Source organism: Alligator sinensis, unplaced genomic scaffold (genome assembly GCF_000455745.1).
Source record: "Alligator sinensis unplaced genomic scaffold, ASM45574v1 scaffold1133_1, whole genome shotgun sequence".
NCBI classification, from domain to species: Eukaryota; Metazoa; Chordata; order Crocodylia; family Alligatoridae; genus Alligator; species Alligator sinensis.
This window is the reverse complement of record NW_005842285.1, coordinates 320,042-337,358: the sequence shown is the minus strand read 5'-3', so window position 1 is coordinate 337,358 and position 17,317 is coordinate 320,042. Positions and strand designations below refer to the sequence as shown.

Here is a 17,317-nt window from a genome sequence, read left to right as displayed (position 1 = left end):
TTCCCTACATCAGTGCAGCGGCACACTATAATAAGCAGGGAGCATGCCACTACAGTGATGTAGCTAATGATCATGTGTAGACCCATGTGATCGCTATATCACTGTACTGCACCATGCAGCGGCATAGCACATCGCTATGTTGCTGTAGGGTGATGCATAGACAGAGCCATTGTGTAATAACTGAATGGGGTGATAATATAAGTAAGCCACACACTTACATGTGGCCAGGTCACTACTTGAGAGGTGATTAACCAGTTAATAGCATCTTAAGTGTAAGGTCTGTCAGGGGCCTTTGACACATTAAGTGGAGGACAAAAGTGGGGAGGAAAGCAAGCCAAATCAGGGGTGTGCAGCCCTCCTTGCAATGGATGCAGGCTCCTTATATCTTAGCCTATAGTACATGGGACCACTTTGGGGCAGGGATGGGGAAATCCCTTTTTTGTGCACTAGACACTGTTTAATTAAAGGACTGACGGGAGGCCGAGCAGACAATGTCTCCGCTCCAAGTGGCTCATCTCTTATAAATACGATATGGGGAAAACAGGAGAACTGTGCTGGAAAAAAAGATTTATTGAACAGTATCCAATAACTTGCAGCGTTATTTAGTACAATACTGCATTTCAACACCAGTACAGACTGTATAGCTAGTTTCTTACTGAAGGTGGACACAATGGTAAGTTTTCAATATAATAATTCATATGAAGTAGGTCTCAGACAGGTCCTTTTGGAGTAATTCCAGGAGTAAATCTGGATTCTGATAAGTTTGATGTGAACAACCAGAGTCATCCCAAGTCAGGTTCAGTGTCACTGAAAGACAGGCTGACTTTGCGAGGGCAGGTACTATTTGAGGCCAAGTGTTACATTACAGACTGTACACCTAGGAACCCTTTCACCAACTCCACAACACAGTGACAGCTCTGAGCTTAAGTTGTTATTCAAGATGATGCCCGAGGGGTTTGTTAGGATCTTGACTTGCCCAAGTTAAATGATTTTTGTAGCTTCTTTTTTTTTTTTTTTTTTTTTTTTTTTAAGAACAGATGCCAAGACACAGTATATGCTGCTCCAGTACAGAGCGTGAGCTTTAGGAACCTCACACACTAAATCCTTCCCTTCCCAGGCATCAAGCTATTCACTCAGCTTTCTGATTTAACAACCCTCCCCCCCGCCCAACCAAATAACAACAACACACATGCACAAAACTAGATTCTTACAAGCTGAAAATGAGATAATCAATCACAACTAATTTAACTTGGTCACAGATGCCTGCATGAATAATAAGAGGCTGTACCTATCATTAAAGACTTCCCATACTTGCCTCCAAAGAGCCATATAGACAAGTGAAAATTTGCCTGGATAATTTAATCATCAGCACAATGGCAAACCAAAGGTGAATTGAGCCCCGTGTGTCAAAAAGCTAGCTTTCCAAAAACCTGCTGGGGAGAAGGCAGATGACGAAGAATCTGCAACCTGTCGCTCGCATACTTCTCCCATACCAAATAGCTGATTAGTGTTGAAAACTTTGCCCCCTGCAATCAAAATGCATGTCACAAAGATAGCAGACAGTGTCATTTAAAAGGGGATTTTACAGCAAATGCCAAAGTGTGCTAAGAAGCAGCTTTTAGTAGACAGGATAAAAGGGAACCATTTCCTCCCACCCACCTGCCTCTTTTGTATATTAGTAAGCTTGAGAAGCCAGGCCAGGGCTGTGCTTAAAAGAAGAAACCAAGCAAACCAACCAACTCACCCGCCCCTCTTCATTATTTGTTTGAAGTGCTGGGGGCGTGGGGAAGGAGGGAACACATACACACACACACACACACACACACTTTGAAATGAGTCTCATTTTGCAGGCAATTCTTGTGCGACTTCTTAAGTTGAAGCCATACACATGAAAGTATTTCAAGACTTTACGAGTATTAAACCTCAGATGAAGCTAACAACTATGAACTACATTGAGCTGTCACAGAAGTGTAGTTAGACAGTAGAAAAAGCCTTTTTGGTTTTCACAAAGAAAAACATAAACCATTCCCTCCTCAGTAAGTGCACTTAGAAGCCATCCTTATGGCTGGTCTACCCCATGCTCTTGGTTTTTGTGGACCAAGATAACACTAAGACTGTTTGGACAGGTAAAGGAGTCTTAAAAGTGTGTCAACTACAAGCCCAAGTTCACTTTACTGGACGTCTCAGGAAGATGACACGCAAGCTGTGTCCAGATGAGTACGGACATCTGGTTTCCCAGGGATAACTACCGGCAGTGCACCTCGTGCCCCTGCTAGTCGTCCCCAGGGAACACCTGTATCATGCGCGCTCTGGTACTTGGCAGGTTACCGCAGGTGGGGTACGGGAGGCTAGAGCAAGCACTAGACTGGCTCCAGCAGCCTTACCTCAGGTCCTGGGGCTGCAGCAGCAACAATCCTGCTTCTTGGAGCCTGGCTGACAGCTGTGGTGTGGCTCTGGCTGGCCAGGCCCCAGTTTTGAGTAGCGCACGCTGCCCCCACATGATATCCAGGGGTCAAAAAACAATACAAAATGCACGCTGCTCCCTTGCAGCGCAGAGAACAGCTGAACATGTGATATGTGGCACTACAGACGTGTCTGCCCTACCACATATTGCACAGCCACGCTCATCTGGATGCAGCTGCAGAGTCCAAGTTATGCAGGGGGCAAACTATTCTGACTCAGGATCTGCACACGGGGCAAAGGCAGGCTGACATTGCAGGCTAGGCTCTTCCTGGTACAGGGCTGGGCCAAACTGTGCTTGGGGTGGGTGGCGGTGCTGGGAGCGGGGGGGGGTGTCGTCACCCCAAAATTCACCCTAGCCCCCCTCCCAGTGCTGCCGCAGCCCACCCTGAGTACAGCCTGGCCCAGTCCCCTGCCAGGAAGAGCCCAACACTACCCCCGGCCCCAGCCCACAGCAGCAAACTGCCTTTGCCCCATGCATAGATCTGGGGGCACGTGCTCCCTGTGCCCTCCTGGGGTGCATGCAGCAGCAGAAGCACCCCCCGCTCCCCACCCAAGTTGTGCAGTGCCTGCCTCTACCCCAGCCCTACTCCCTCCCTCACCGGGGGGGCCTTGATCTCCTCCCCCCCACCCCCACAACAGACTTACCACCTCAGCGCTGGTCTCCACACTGCCAGGCTGCAGATTGGCAATCGGATTGGTATCAGCCGACATGGCTCATTAAAAATACTGGCCATTAGTATCAGCCCCCAAAAAATCTCTAACAGTGCACCCCTAAAAAGAAGTTCAGGAATAAGAACTATTCAAATAAAAAAAAATAAAAAAAAGTAGATGTGATGCAAGCACTGTGCTTTATGCAAGATTAACAGTGCTTATGTCTGGCATCTCCACGATCCCTTCCATGCAGTAGGCAAATGTGTATCCTCATGATAATGATGTGCACATAAAGTCCACTCAGGTGCCTGATGAATCCAGTTGTGGCAGACGAGCCCAATTTCAGAGCAACACCGTTACAGGGTACACAGATCCATGTTTTGTCTGAGTTGAAGTCCAAGTTTACCATACGCTTTCTTCTTTCTTACTTTGCTTCCGTCCTCTGGATTGGAGCCGTTTCATGTTGTGCTGCACCCATGCCAGATGTTCCCTCCAGATTGGACTGGATTCTGTCTGCTCCTCAACTTTCTACATTTATTCTGAACAACCTGGTAAAATTTCTGCACATACCATCAGAGGGCAACCCCACTTGCTAGAGCTCTCTTGCATTTTACTATACAAAATATTCTTGGATATACGAGTTCTCTTGGGGATATGTCAGAGAAGCCTGCTGGGCAGGGGAAGACAAAAAGGTCACACCGAGCCCCAGATGTTCAGTGCCTCAACGGTTGTAGCCTCTGTCAGAAAGCAACAGATTAAAGCTGCTGCTGACTGCCTCAACAAGGGCATGTCAGGGTGATGGTCCCTTAGTTTCTCCCCCCCTCAACCACCCAAACAAAAATTATTTTAAAACTAGGAATCTGGACATGCGTTATCTATCAGCTTAACAGAAATGCTTTGTTAAATTCTTCTAATACCTGGGTCTCCCATTCTAAGATATGGGATTTAACCCAGTAGCTTCAAGACACAGCAATTACCACCACAAAAAAAGCAGAATGTGGAACAGAAGGATCTTTCCACTACTAAAATACTTCATGATCCTATCCATTGTCCACATATTAATAGAAAGCTTTCAACCTTGTTTTGAGAGGTATACATACTTATACGTATTACATATAATTAGAATTAAACTGTACATATATAGGTTTACATGTATGTGTACAAGTGCATGCTGCTGCATGGTCACTTCAAAGTAGTACTGCATTTGTTTGGGTACCCTCCATATCTATACCATTGTCAATTTTGATTTTTCTCCTTCATTTTAAAGTTACTCGTTTCTTGGGTTTATAATGCTTGTTGTAATTATCCTCAAAGCATCTCAGTACTATTATGTACTCCAACCATGATTTGACTTCAAGTACTGCAACAGTGATAGAACCTTTGGGCTCAGGCTTAATTAACTTAAGGTACAGGGTCAAACCTTCATTCTGTTCAGTTATAATCAGGTGTCCATTTCCAAAATAATGCCTTGTGCGTCATGTTTCCCGGCAGGACACTCCTCCTCCGAGGATAATGCTTAAGGCCTTATAGGTATTAGGCAATCCTAGATAGTGGGCACTAGAGGTGTACTGATATAAATAGGTTGTACATGAGAGCGGTACCGATAAGAAAAAAAATTAATGTTATTGGCAATCGGCTTTTTTTGGCTGGCATAGCCAATAATATCACCAATAAATGTTGCAACTTGGAGAAGCAGCATCTGGCCAGTAAGTCTGCTGGGGGGGGAAAACGACACGACACGACACAGGTTGAGGCCTCCTACAGTGAGTGAGGAAGTAGGGCAGGGGCTGTCTAGCCATGCCCACCATGGGTGTGTACAGTGGTGGGGAGCTGCCCCCTCTCCACCCCTGTGCTCCCCAAACAAAGCTGCCTGTGGGGTAGCCTTCACTGCCCTGGCAGGGCAGTGCCTGCCCCTGCCCCACTACTTCATCATGGGGGCTCTGATCTGCCCTGCCATGCCCCTTCCCTCCCCCCTTCACTCCCCCCAGACTTACCGGCCAGACTGCTCTCCAAGCTGCCAGGCTGCATTCTTTAAATCAACTATCCAATCAGTATCAGCCAATAAGGCCGGTTAAAAAAAAAGTCAGCCATTGGCATTAGCCAAGAAAATCTTTATCGGTGTGCCCCTCGTGGGCACATCTATATGTTTATTAATGCGCTTTTGCTACTGCGCATTAAGTTTATTTAATACCTCACACAAGGGTAATAAATTCACATTAGGCTGACCTAATACTCAGTAGCAAGAGCACACTTTCTTTTTAGTGACACTTAATGTATAGTAACTTAATTTTACTGTGCATTAGCATATTACCATGTTTTTTGACGTGACACGCTAACGCACAATAAAATAACCTACTGTGCATTAAAAGCACACATGTAGACCTGCCCACTTACTCTTAGCTAGTTTCCTCCCCCCTCACCCGCTCAATTTCAGCAAATGAGTAAATAGTGAAGGCTCTCAGAGAACTGGCTTTAAAAGTCAACATCTTGCTCCTCACAACCTACAGCAGGGGTGGGCAATTATTTCAGCTGGAGGGCCACTTACCAAGTTTTGGCAAGCTGTCGAGGGCCACATGAGTAGCACTGCCCCATGACAGGTGCCCTGCGCTCTAGTTGCCATCTTGTGACTGGATGTCCCAGCCCCATCCCCTGACCTTTGCCACCAGAAGTCTCTTTTCTTGCCCCAGAAGTCCTCCTTTCAGCAAGAGCTTTTTGCTATCTCAGAACCAGAAAAAATACCAAACTATATTCTAAAAAGCAAACGTCTAAAATATTCATTAATTTGATTTCAAAAAATATTTTTGTCCTGGTTCACATGTCTTTGTGTAGTGTACATAGAGGTGATTGTATATAGTAGCTTAAAATGAAGTCTTACTCTTGTATGTTGTGGGAGTATAGATTTGTGGGGGGCAGATATACATGGGGTGTGGGGGGGTCTATGTGTATGGCAGTGTGAGGGGGGCGTGGGCGCATATGTATGGTGGGGTATGTTCCATTCTGCAATTTGGAGTTTGGTACACATTGATGTCTCGGTGCATCTATAAAAATAACGCAAATCTTCCACGCCAGAGCATGGAGCCAGCCCATTCTGATGACAGCCAACAGAACCGATTCGGTCACAGGGCATTTGAGGGTATGCAGCTCTTTCCGTAGCTTCGCTGGTTCCCACAAGTCAACTAGCAAGTTATCAGAGACCACCCGTCAAAGTCTCCCAACCTAAACCAATTCCTCGCCTGCTCAAGGCAGGCAAAGTTCTTTGGGTAGATGCGATATCTTTTATTAGACCGACTGAGTAGTTGGAAAAAAGTTCTTAGCAAGCTTTCTCCTTCACAAGGGCTTTCACCAAGCAAAACCAGTTAATCTCAAATTCCTTTTCTCTGGATACCCAAGTTGTATATACTTACTGAACTGTTCTTAAAAAAGAAGAAAACTGTGCATGAGGTGTTGGGGAAGTGTCCAACTGTGTTCTTAGAATCTGTTTTCAGTGCCTTATTCTGCATCTGAGCAGAGCGGTCCCAGCCCTCTAACTGATGATTACTACAATACCTATGAGATTTTAGCAATTTGTACTCTGCATCAAGTGCTCCATTACATAGCTGTAATGAATCAACAGTTAGACAAGGCAAAACCCCAGCTCAGGGTCATGAAAGAGCTACTGTAAGTACAGAACATGCATTAGGATATGCACGTAATATCTGCCCTTGACAAAACAAGTTTAGAAAACAATTAATGAATTGACAACAGAGACCCTTCTTTTGCCCAGCAGTTTCTGCAATTACACAGAACAATACTGTACAACCTCTCTTGCATAATTTCATTCAAAAATATTTAGTTTTCTCCACTAAACTGAAGAGGAGGTCAACATTATATTCCTAGACTTCCAGAAGGCCTTTGATCTGGTATCTCATGATGTTCTCACAGGAAAACTGGAAGATTGCAGGCTTAACTGCAGCTAAGTGGGTAGAAAGCTGGCTGCGGGCTAGGACCCAAAGAGTCCTAATGAACGGATCTGTCATCCTGGCGAGAAGTGGCCAGTGGCGCCCCTCACACGTGGGTGCTTGGTCTGGTGCTTTTCAACATCTTTATCAATGATTTGGATGTGGGGGTGAAGAGCTCACTGGCCAAGTTCGCAGATGACATCAACTTACAGGGGAGCGTGGTCACGCTGGAAGATAGGCTACAGATACCGGTGGATTGAAACCAAATGAAGTTCAACATTGAGAAATGTAAAGTGCTCCATCTGGGGACAAGCAACCCCCAACATATTTACAGGCTCGGTGGTGGCAAACTGACCAGCACCACAACTGAAAGGGACCTGGGGGTAATAAGAGACCACAGTATGAATATGAGCCGGCAGCGAGATGCTGTAGCCAACAGGGCAAACAATACCCTGGCATGCCTCAACCGACGCAGCTCCAGCAGAACCAAGGAAGTGATTCTTCCGCTCTACTCAGCACCGGTGAGACTGCAGCTGGAGTACTGCGCCCATTTCTGGGCACTGTGTTTTAACAAAAATGTGGAAAAGCTTGAAAGAGTCCAGAGAAGAGCCACCCATATGATCAGAGACTTGCAAGGCAAGCCATAAGAGGACAGGCTGAGGGACTTGGGTATCTTCAGCCTAAAAAAAACCCAGAAGGCTGAGAGGAGACTTGGTAGCAGCTTACCACTACATCAAGAGAATACATCAAGGGCCTGGCGAACAACTGCTCACCAGGCACCCTTGGGGAAAACCAGGAGTAATGGCCACAAACTCCTGGAAGACCATTTCAGGCTCAACATTAGGAAAAACTTCTTCACAGTCATGGTGTCCAGACTGTGGAATAAGTCCCCACCAGAGGTTGTGCAATCATCCACCCTGGAAATCTTCAAGAAGAGACTGGACGGTCACCTTGCTAGGGTCACCTGACTCCAGCTGTCTTTCCTGCCTAGTGCAGGGGTGGCTAGACCCAATCATCTCATGAGGTTGCTTCCAGCTCCTTACAATCTATGGATCTGTTAAAAAAGCAGAGCACATAGAAAAGAATGCTAGCTTGACTACCCTGAACAGCCCAGCTTTCCTTAGAAAGGTGTGATGAAATGCCAGTAACAGTCACTTTCCAATCAAGCATACCATTATAGTTTAGCTGAGCATACAGCTGACAGCATTAGGTACCAACTACAGGGAGACATTAATAATAACTGAAGGTGGGTGTTAAAATACTTCATTATACAAAACACTCATGTGTGTCACTAAGTCATGAGCAGCTTTAAAAGATCAACCGGACAGGCAAGTTGACACAACGCCTTGTTAAACTGCAGTCGTAAAGCACCCAGAAGGGATTTTTATCTGGGCATAAACAATGTTTCAGCAATTAGGATTTCACCGGCATAGCTTGCTCATCATCTTACAGGTTTTGATGAGCCATTCTAAATTGCTCTTTGATCAACCTGAATCAGAGTGCAAGGCTCTGTGTACATATTTGCAAAACAGATGCATGTACAAAAAGATGCATCTGAAGACTGTTTCAAGACTAAATTTATGTGATCTATAGATTACATAGTTCATAAAACACTGCACGCAGTGAAAGCAGAAACGATTAAGTTTACCTTGGTTAAAACTACTTGCTTAATAGGGCAGGTCAACAGCAGAACTGGAAATAAAACCCAGGCTCCAACGGCATTTTCTTGAGGATTAGCCCATGCTGCTCTAGAATCAGTGTTGAGGCATACATGTATTAGATGCATACAGACTCATTTAAGTTTGATCTGAGCCAATTTTCAGTCAAAATGAGGAAAAAAAATATTGTGAGTAGTAGAAGAGATCTGGGTGGTCTATTAGCTTGCTGACATGCAACTGCATGCTGTCATCTAAGTGCTGTACAGTATTTAGCAACACTGCCTTTGCTCTCTGTAGTCAACCTATAAAAAGTAGTCTAATTTAATAGCATCAGATGTTAATAGGAATTTGTTTAAATTCTTGATCAAATGGCCATTCATATCAGAGTTTGAAGAACCACCAAGGCCTAGGTCACTTTTTACAAGACCTAGTATCCTATGATAAGGGGTGCCATTTATTATATTTGAGATCTTGTCAGAGACATCAAGTGTTTGTTTAGGAATTGCCCGTTTTATGAGTCCACAAAAGCAATTCTCATTAGCATTCTCCAACCTCTCCTGTTTCAAAAGAGAGGAGAAAATTTAACAGATGTAGAAGTATTGTAGAGACAAGGATATTTATGGAAACATTTCATTAAAATACAGAAGTTTGGCAGAATGACAGTATGATCCAGCCCTTTAAGTGGGCTTAGTTCTTTCAAGCCGTTTGAACAGTAAAGCTGAGCTTTGAGACTTAGTCTTATTCCTTCTCTATTCCTTGCTCTATTGTATATGGCATCCCCAAAACAGTTTGAATAGGGAAAAGAGAAGAACTCACTATCTTATCCCAACTTCCCCTTGCCAGGTCCTGCAGCATTTAAGACCAATGTGAGAAGGGGATAAGGTACAGTTTCCATGCTCCATGCCCTAATACCGCAAGCTTGTGGAAGAGTAATCCTTGCTAAAAGTGCTATCCATAATCAAAAGTTGAAGCACCAACAACTCCGCTGCAGTCAGGCTGGAAGGGGCGAGGTCTTTCAGTGCCACATCCAAGCAGACATTTAACATGCTTTGTGCTGGAAACTTGGATCTCTCTTGTATAACCAATGTAGCCAGCATCAATTCTAATACAGGCACCAAAAGAGAGACCAAGGGAGGCAGTCAGTGGTGAGCGGTGTAAAAATCCCATACTATGACTACCAGGAACAGTTCCCATTTCTGCTCTAAGAAGAGTTACAACCCGAAGTGGGGAAGTCATGTCCGACATGGAGGTGGGTACACTTTACGCTGAAAAGCCAAGCCCAGGAATGGAGAGCATACCAAGCTATTGCAGAACTAGTTATGAGATCAATCCATGACCCACAAAGCTTCTCAGCACTGCTGGGTACCAGTATACATTCTGAAATATTAATGTGAACATAACTATTGAGTAACCAACCAAAAAGTTATTGTGGTACGTTTTAAGAGTTACTTTTGCAGATGTCTTGCTTTTTTGTGCAAAAAACGTAAATAAGTAGAAACACTTCCTCATAAGCACATTTAGCGAGAACTCTGAGGGCATGTGCCTTAAAACTCTCTGTTCTGCTAAGAGACATTAGGGGAGGGCATATGCCCTGGCTATTTCTCAAAGCTTTTTGGCCTCTTGTTGCCTTTTTGTCCTCCCCTACTCCCTCCATCCTTTATGTGCACATGTGGCCCTGACCAGCTAACAGCTTTTGCCTTAGGAGTGAATCAAAATAATGCTTTCAGACACCAATGTGCATCATTTCACAGCATTCAGCGACATATTCAACTGAACACTTGGAACAATACACATTACTCTGCAGCCCTGATTTTTAGGGCTAAACATCTAGTAGAGCTCGTGCCTGCTGTACTTTTATGCTACTGCTCCCACATGCCCCCCCCCCATAAGCCATAAGAGATAACTATGTCCACCCTTAAAATGATTTTCAATACTTTTTGCTAAAATGTGTGTGGCAGCAACCAAGATCAGCTGCTTAGATTTAGCTTCAGTAACTTTTAAGGTATTTGGCATCTCTTCTGTCACTTTGGGAATCAGTTAGACTGGATAAAATTTGTTTTATGGGAATGCTTCTGTCTAAAGACAGACTTGTCAATATATCCTTTGGAGTACCTACTTAAAACTTCTGTCATGGAATAACTACTTACTAAATTATGGGCTTCCACTGCTAAAGTAAAACCAAAAGGCAACTAGAAATCAGTTTTCACAATAAGTGTGTAACAAGATATATTGGGGTTAGTATACATCACAATTTAAGCATGTGTATTTGAGAAAGCAAATATTAATAGCTCCAGAAGATATTATACTATAAGTCAAATACTGGGTGTAGGTGGACGGCAGTGGCAAGGCAGAAGACATGCACTTATTTTCACCAGCACTATTTCAGAGCTCTTAACAGTTACATTTTCTCTTTCCATGTTTTTGGGGTTTTTTTAAATATTAAAGAAAGTGTGCCCAATATAGAGAAAAAGAGCACTAAGACTATACACTAGATTTCCAGCATACTTTATATGGATTTTGTTTTGAGGTTAAGCAACTGGCACATTTTAGGCTAGCAAAAGTGAAAGGCAGAGGCTCTATCGGAGAACTAAATGTAGTCTTTTCTGGACTACCCTTTAAAAGACATCTTTTAGAGCAGTATGAGATTTTGTCTAAAGGCTTATTGCAGTACTGGAGTGCTAGTGCATCCCTACCAATAGTACAACAATGCATGTGTTCATGGCACTTTGTTCAAGACTTTCACAGCTGCTGTATTTCCTCTTTGAAATCATACCTCAAATTATAATCCATAGCTATCAAACAAGCCATTTTCTGCCTTTCTAGCAGTAATGCAAAGACATGCTGGATGCCCCAGAAGAGATTTAGGCTTTGGAAGAAAGCTACTAGTACGTACCAAACCTAAAAGAACTGCTTCAAACTTTGCTTGTCCAGGCCAATTTTAAATATATTTATTATACTTAAAGTCAAGAAGCGTTTCAATTTATCCATGCCTCAGGGACCAGTTTTCTTTCTGGTAATTTGAAGTTATGTAGCTAAAGGGCAGCAAAAATCATGGAATAAAGACACCAAGTAAAATTCTGCTTTGTTTGTTCGCGCACACAGCCCAAAGGGTGAAGAGTCCCGTCAACTGTATTAGTCAAGTGAAGGCCTAAGTTTTATCATCATACACCTGGGTCTTTTAGCCAATTCAGTCTCTATACAACATAACCCACTAAAGCTTTTAAACCACTCATACAAGCTTGGAAACAGTCAATGTCAAGCAGCCTTAGTTTTAAAAGTAGCAGAGATGAAAAACCAGATCAAGTGTAACAGCTTGGAACAGAAAAGGGAAGCAAAGTAACACCCTGCAAATAACATTATGCAAGCTTTGGGATATGTTCAGGAGGATGCATTTCTGGCACTAAGGATGCACACTGAGCAAAAGCATTTGACAGCATAATAAGCAAGAATCAGTCAACTTGTCAAAGGCCTGTTGTCAAGGGTAACTAGACCCAGGAGAATTCCTCACTAAGATCCAGCTTTGGATAAGTAAGCCAAGAAACAAAAATTCAGTATAGTGGGGAGGAGTCTCCTGCCAAAGAAGCCAGCATTTAAGTGGAGAAAGGACATCTGTCCCATCCATTACTTGTTAGGGTTTCCAGCGAGTCAAAAAAAGCAGCTTTATCCTTTTTATTTCAGGGGGCTATGGCCACTAGAAATCTTGCTTACTTAAGTGATTGTACTAAACCAAATTCGACACTGACTGGCATTCCTCAAGACTCCGCTGGAGTCCATCCTTTACAGCATTTTCCCTGGAGGTGGCACATTTCATGTTATTACTTTACTTGACAGCTTAGCCCATCCTTCAATTAGGTCTACAACTTGAAGGGAGGTGGGGAAACAAATAGAAGGGGGGGGTGTGTGTGTGTGTGTGTGTGTGTGTGTGTTTTAAAGGAGAACAGTTAAGCCATTTCCTGCTATCACCATCCTTTGAGTCTTCAGGTGCAAGTTCCTCCCTAAAAATGGGTCACTATAGAACTAGTGTACAAGCCAGACATGCATAGTGTTGCACCATATTATTTGGATGAATATCTGTTTGCAGACTAGCATACTTAGTCTGCGTTAGGCCACAGGAACATTGTTTAAGTTCACTGCCAGCTGAGGATCAACCATTCAAGTAATTCTGCCAGTTGAGGCAGATTTCCTTGAAATAAGTCAACTGTACATACAGTATAAGAATTTCCAACATTTAAATGCTAAACCTGTAACTTAAGAATTGATCAAATGAAAACACATTGGTGATATTAAGTATCCTGTAACCTGAAGTTCAACTGAAATATGCGTTAAAAAAACTGAACAAGAAAATAGATGCATGCACAGTGGCTCATGCATTTGAAATGCAATCAGATTAACAAGTTAGCATACCATTTAATTTGCAAAGAGCTTCTATAGCTAGCCTATTTTATGTAATAAGTCAGCTGTACCTCAATCAGACCCATGAAAATGGGAGGCCTTTGGCACGTGTGCCACAAGTTAGACCTGCACCCTCCCCGAGTGCCAGTCAGATCCCCTTCGTCTCACCCATCTGCCACTACATTGCCCATCTTCTTGGGCTGTTGCATGCCACACACACAGGCTGCCCGTGCCATTCGCAGCACAGGTTGGTCACCTCTGCTTTACTTGGTCAGAAGCTGCAATCATTAGAGAAATTACTAGATACAACTGAGAAGACCAGACTTTTTCTAATCAGTCTGGGTGAGTCAACACCTCAACTAGCTCTCTGACTCTGCATTTCAATTTTAAAAATTAATTAGTTTTATTACGTTTAAATGTAAAAGCCAAAGATGTAAACATTAAGCTACCTATCACCACAACCCAAGTTCTTCCAAAAAAGGATTTGGAAAATGATCAAAGTCTGTAAGTTATTACATTTAAATGCAAAAAAACAAGTATGTAAACATTAAGCTACACACCTCCTCAAATCAAGTGCTTCTGAAAAAGGATTTGGAAAATGATCAAAGGCTCTTGTTAACTATGCTGGTCTACAGATTTTGATCACAACACAGCACTTCCCACTCTTCCCCCCCATCCCCATAGAAATTTTACTTCAGGCAATTATGTTTCCATTAACTATACTTAATCTAGAAACTGTAACTCCCCTCCAAATTGTAATTTTAGAGGGCAAAGTGAGTCAAATCAAAGGAAGAAGAGGCAGGTTGCTTGTTTTCAGGGTTTTTTGTTTTGTTCTTTTTAAAACGAGGGTCTCGGTTATCCATTTTATCATGACCCAATAACGTTGGAAAGGAAACCTTCGTAGACATTCATCCCTAAACCTGCACTGACTGATAATCCAGAGGCTTTCAATGAAATCTTGCCACTTGGTCAAGCTGCAAACATCACAGAAGTCAGCAGGATACTTCAGTTTTTCAAATCCCCTCATAAATAATTAGGGATTAAATAAGAACCGCAGGAGACTATTACAAAGCTTTCCTTAGGCAAGCTTCACAAAGCTCACAGATTGACATGCAATGGAACATGTGTGCCTGATGAGAAGCAGGAGGCCAGTCCATGGGCTGGATCAGGCCTTCAGACCCCTTCCCCCTCTCACCCCAATATACAAGATTTGGCAGCCACTCCAGATGGTCTGGGACCAGTGCTGTGGCACCTAGGTGGCCAAAGCAGACACCACACGCTGCTCCAGCAGCTCCCTGACTGCACTGTACATGGCCCCTGCTCTGGCCCATCTGGGACTCATGTTGCACAAGGTGTCTGGAAGCACCATATGTAGCACAGATGCTAGACCAGCAGTGCGCAGTGTGCCTCCCAGGGCAGGTGCCACATCTGGCACACACTGGCCAGGGCAGCCAATATGTGCAACAGGACTGTCACTCCAGCTGCACTTTCACACACTGCACAGGCAATGCAGGTCCCAGACTGGCTGGAGTCACTGCCAAATCAGGTATGCTAAGGGAGCAAGCTTTGGGGGGGGCGGTCCCTGGGCCAAGCCCATGGGCTGGCCCTGCACCATGACGCACCATGGGTACAAATCAGACCAAGGGGCAGCACAGAGCCTGGATGGCAGGGCTCTGAGGGCCAGATCTCGCCTGCAGGTTACCTGTTTCAAACCCCTGAAATGGAAGGATACAGGTGGGAAGGGTCTGAAATGTGATTCACCTCTACTTTTGACAAAAGCCAAGAGACACAGACTGCCATTAAAACAAATCTGTTAACTTCATGATTAAGGATTAACAGTCTGCTGCCCAGCATCACACCTAATGATCAAACAACAATTTAGAAGCACTGCCTTGAAACTCTTAGCACCAAGTTAGAGAATACCATTTCCAACCCACCACGAATTGGTGCTTTAATAAGAGCCTCTGAATTTGTATTAAAAGCCTAATTAACACTCTGCCCCTTCCTCTGCCTTCCTGCTCCCGCACACCCACACATGAAAATGAAGGCACAGCTTTCCTATTAAAACATTAAAAGAGAAAGCTTCAGATTATATGAGCAAGGAACTGAAATGCAAGCATTTTCATGAATCAGACAAAAGGAGCAGGGGAGAATTCTTTAGGTTAATACTTATAAAAACTTATTATCAACAATTCAATGAACAAAGATAGTCTCTACTTTAAGAGTTGGTAGGAAACCTGATTTTAAACCATTTTGAGGAAGATTAGATGTTTCTAGAGATCGACAGCTGCGAAAGGCCACCTAAGAGTGCTTGTCAAAAGCAATCCACATAGTTAGTTAAATATTATCTAAATTACCGCAATCTAATAGCAGTATAGTAGCCTTCATATAACAAGCTGATAGCACACTTTTCAGTGGCAGATGCCAAGAATGGGATACACCTGGAAAGTAAGCTACTGTGTGAATGCGGGATGAAACCCTGACCCGGAAGCAAGCATCCCGCATTCACACGGTAGCTTACTTTCCAGGTGTATCCCATTCTTGGCATCTGCTACTGAAAAGCTTCCGGGTCAGGGATGAAGCAGCCAAGTTAGATGTATTAAAAGCTCAAACTGTTGCAGCTTCCCATGATCCATCTTATGAAAAATCTCAGCCCCAAGAAATCAAGGTCAAAACCATTCAGGCACTAAACACACAGAACTGCCAAAGACTGGTACCAAACCAGTGCTTTAAAAACCCAACCAACCCCTCCAAAAAGTGCCATGTCCCCATAAGCCATTCATCTTTTTCCATCCCCCTTCATACTTCTGCACAACTTCATTTCCACCCTTATTTGCTTTTGCTCCACGTATGAAACTTATCTATAAAGGCTTTCCTTTTTCCACCACTATTTATACCATCTTTTGCAATGTAAAAGGTGTAAAAAAAAAAAAAAAAAAAAAAAATATGCAGGTCTCAAGAGCTCACATCCAGCAAATTTCAAATCAAATTCCAGCTCATAACCTGCTTTTCATGAAGCATGTCAATACCAGCATTGTGAAAAGCCACTCAGAAATTCCATCATTCACCACAAAGTGATTTACTGAGCTCTTGGGGTTCAAACAAGTTTACAAGTCTTGCCTAGTTAAGCTTCACAATACCCTTATGGAAGATATTCCTATTTTAATAACATAGGTAAAATGCCAGAGGACATCAGAGCTAGGATCAGAACCATGTTTCCCTTCACCTATAACTGGGGAGGGGTGGGGAATTTGACTGGGTATAATATTTCCACTGTTCTGCTTATCCAGTTTTGGCTGCAAGACAGGTGAAAAACCATCCTATGAATTGCTCAAGTGCACTGGGTTTAGTTTATATTTCACCCTAATTTGAAAGGATGGGTCTTTCTGCAAATACAAGAATCAACACTTAATACACTGTGTATTAAGTGAAGTTTAACACATGCATGAAGTCCTCTATAAAAAAAAAGTCACCAAGTCATAGCAGTAAGGAGCAGAACACAAGAGCCCCCAACAAACTGAACCCCTGCACCAGTGTTAAAGAGTTTACCTATAGCAATTTGCCAAAACAGAGGCCTGGCTAGTCAAGTTACACCCCATGCAGTATTTTTAGTAGCAAACAACTAAAAGTAAAATCAATATTTCTATTCCAACTGAAGCTTTTAAGAGCCTGTACAAGTGCGTCCCTGTAGTTTGCATGCTAAACATGAAAAAAATATGTGAAGTTAAAGTAATGCCTAAAGGGGCAGAGGGGATAGGGCGAAAAATGACCCATTTTCATTCAGAAGAAATACTTAGTTGACAAAAATTGAAGAAATGGAAGCCAAGTTACTTACATTACAGTCTAAGAAACCTAAGGTAATAGTTGAGCCTAGTCAAAGAGTTGTCAGACACCTACTAAAAGTTTTAATATTAAAAGACAAGCACCTTTTGCTACAGAAATTTGTTCCAAGAGCTCTGCTGGTGTTAAAGATCCCATTTACCGGGAAGCAACAGATTAAAGATGCAGAACAATGCTTGTTTTTTTTTGTGGAAACGATAGATTAAATGATGCAGAACAATGCATTTTGGGGGGAAATAACAGATTAAAGATGCATAACGATGCATTTTGGGGGGAAGTGATAGATTAAAAGATGCAGAACGAAGCATTTTTTTTGGAAATACATTAAAGATCCAGAACGATGCATGGGGGGGGGGGGGGGGGGGAGGGAAAAAA

At 43.2% G+C, this 17,317-nt stretch overlaps 1 protein-coding gene across 2 annotated transcripts in view; it reads right to left on the bottom strand.

Moving 5' to 3' along the window:
- The window catches only part of RALB (RAS like proto-oncogene B), a 63,410-nt gene that overhangs the window by 13,537 nt on the left and 32,556 nt on the right, over positions 1–17,317 (bottom strand). The window lies entirely within an intron of this gene.